This window comes from Galeopterus variegatus, unplaced genomic scaffold (assembly GCF_000696425.1).
Source record: "Galeopterus variegatus unplaced genomic scaffold, G_variegatus-3.0.2 Scaffold55, whole genome shotgun sequence".
In the NCBI taxonomy this organism is placed as follows: domain Eukaryota; kingdom Metazoa; phylum Chordata; class Mammalia; order Dermoptera; family Cynocephalidae; genus Galeopterus; species Galeopterus variegatus.
Genome location: NW_007726166.1, coordinates 768,862 through 771,125, shown reverse-complemented (window position 1 = coordinate 771,125; position 2,264 = coordinate 768,862). Strand labels below are relative to the sequence as shown.

Sequence of the window (2,264 nt, the reverse complement as noted above, 5' to 3'; positions counted from 1 at the left end):
CCCCCCCTACAATGAGTCTTTAGAGTGCCCACTCACTTGCCCACTACCTCTGCCACATCCCACACTCAGAGCCCCAATGCACATGCTTACCAAACTCTGGGGGTTCCTGTCTACCCTACCCGCTCAGACTTCCAGTCCAGAACCCAGGTGGCAGTTAACCCCTGGGTGACCCTAGGTAGGCCACTTCTCCTCTTCAAGCTTGTTTCCTCCTTTATAAAACAATGTCCTCAATTCCTCTCATTTTTACATCCGGCATCCCTTCCTTCCTTAGGTAACAGCTACTACTTACCCCAACTGCTCCCCATCCATGGGGTCAGTAGTGCTGACCTCCCCCCTGGCTCTGCAGGTGGGTGCAAGAGCTGCGTGGCCAATCAGGGCACCCCGTGCCCCAAGCTCATGCACCCTGGGGCCAGTGGGAGTCCACCCCCTGAGCAGCTCCAAGACTAAGACTTGTTCTCTCCTGAAATGAAGGTGCAGGGTCTGTGTGAGCCTGAGACTGTAAGGGACACCTTACTGTCACATGGTGAGATTCTGCCTGAGAATGAAACCTACACACAGGAAAGCAGGATTGAGGGAGACAGAGAGATGGAGTGTCCAGTGACATCTTCGAGCCCTTGGTGCCTGCCAAGCCTGAGTCTGGAACCGAACCCTTTTATTTCAGCTGTTTTCAGTTTGGTCTCCGCCACGTGTGCCTGGAAGAGTCCTGGGTGGTAGTGAGAAGATGAATCTGGCTAGGCAGCTGCCTGCTGTGGGAAGGGGTGTGGGAAATCTCTGAGAGCTGCAAAATTTTTGCTGGGTGAGAGGTTAGGGTGGTGAGAGCCAGGCTTAGGGTGAGGCCAGGGAGGCCCTAGGGCACAGAATTTAAGGAGAAGCTTGAATGTGACCCTGAGGCACCTCTCTGGCCTTACCCTAGCCTAGCTCTACAAAACAGCTCATGCAGTTACTCATGGTTTGCCCCAGCCCCATGGAGGGAGAGCAGCCCAGCCCCTCTCTGACTCCCAAGACGGGGCATGTGAAGAGCAAGCTCTGGCCTGGCGTCAGGAGATATGGCCCAAATCTCAGTCCATTGCACTGTGACCTCAGGCGAATCCCCACTAAAATGAAATGGTAGCTGTCGTTTTTTTGTCCCCCTTTAAAGGAAGTGGGCTTTTTAAATGGATATATGGCCACCCAGCTAAAGGCTGTATTACCCAGCCTCCCTTGCAGTTAGGGGTGCCATGTGACTAAGTACTGACTGGTGGGGAAGTAATGGGTACAACCATCGGAGTGTCCCTTCCACCCTCCTTCCACTCTGCTGCTCAGGATGCATATGAGCCATCTGGGATCATGCCAACCGGAGCAACATCCCAGAAGTGGTGAAGCAACAAGAGAGAAGCAGCCTGGGTGCCGGAACACTGCAGGGAACCAGCCACCAAAACAGCTCTGGACAACTGCCCTGTGGACTGCAGCATGAGAAAGGAGTAAAATTCTATTTGGCTTAAGGCCCTGTTGTTTTGCATCTTGGTGCCTGAATTTATATCCTAACTGCTACTCTTCCCCAGGGTTGCCAGTTAACATTTTTGGTTGTCCCGGAAGAAGAGGGGGTGAGTGCCACTGGTTTCTAGTGAGTAGAGACCAAGGATGCTAAACATCCTGCACAGCACAGGACAGCCCCCCACAACCACTGACGCTGCTATTGAGAAACCCTGCTCTACCTTCTCAGGGTGTTCCCCATCCCCCAACTATCATATTTTTCATGAGGACCCAGTGAGTTGATACACACAAGCCTACTTTCAGGAAAGGAGACAGTCCTGCAAAGATAGCCATGAAGTCTTTATTATTGTGAATAAGTTAAGATAGAAGCCCCAGAGGAGAGTGGTTGGTGCATGTTGCCAATCTGCATCCAAAGTGAGGCAATGGAGGCTCCACAGGAGAAGGGCCCCAGGGTGGGCTTGAACGTCTGGGTAGGCCTGGCTGCGAGGGAGGGGGCGGGGGGTGTCAGCCCTGGAAGTGCAGCACAGGACAGGGAGAGAGAGCAGGGGCCCCTGCCAGCCACCTCAGTCTTGAGGACAGGGAAGGGATAGGGAAGTCCAGCAGAGGGAGGGGGCTGGGACCTGCCGTGGACAGTCCTGCCATGGCCCACGAGCTCACCCCATCTCCAGCCCCTCCTGCCCTGCCTCTCTCTCTCATGCATCTCCTCCCCTCCCCATGCCAGCCCCCTCCCCTCAGACTCTCCTACCCCCTCTTCCCCTTCTCTACAGTCTTACCCCTCTACACACCCCTCA

General features: G+C 54.5%; 1 long non-coding RNA gene across 1 annotated transcript in view; it reads left to right on the top strand.

The window, feature by feature from the left end:
• Nucleotides 1-1,485, top strand: part of LOC103591748 — a 15,539-nt gene extending 14,054 nt beyond the window's left edge. Inside the window, exon 2 of the long non-coding RNA XR_550606.1 lies at nt 1,303-1,485. This is a non-coding gene — a long non-coding RNA (uncharacterized LOC103591748). The remainder of the gene's footprint in view (nt 1-1,302) is intronic.
• Nucleotides 1,486-2,264: the final 779 nt, after the last annotated feature.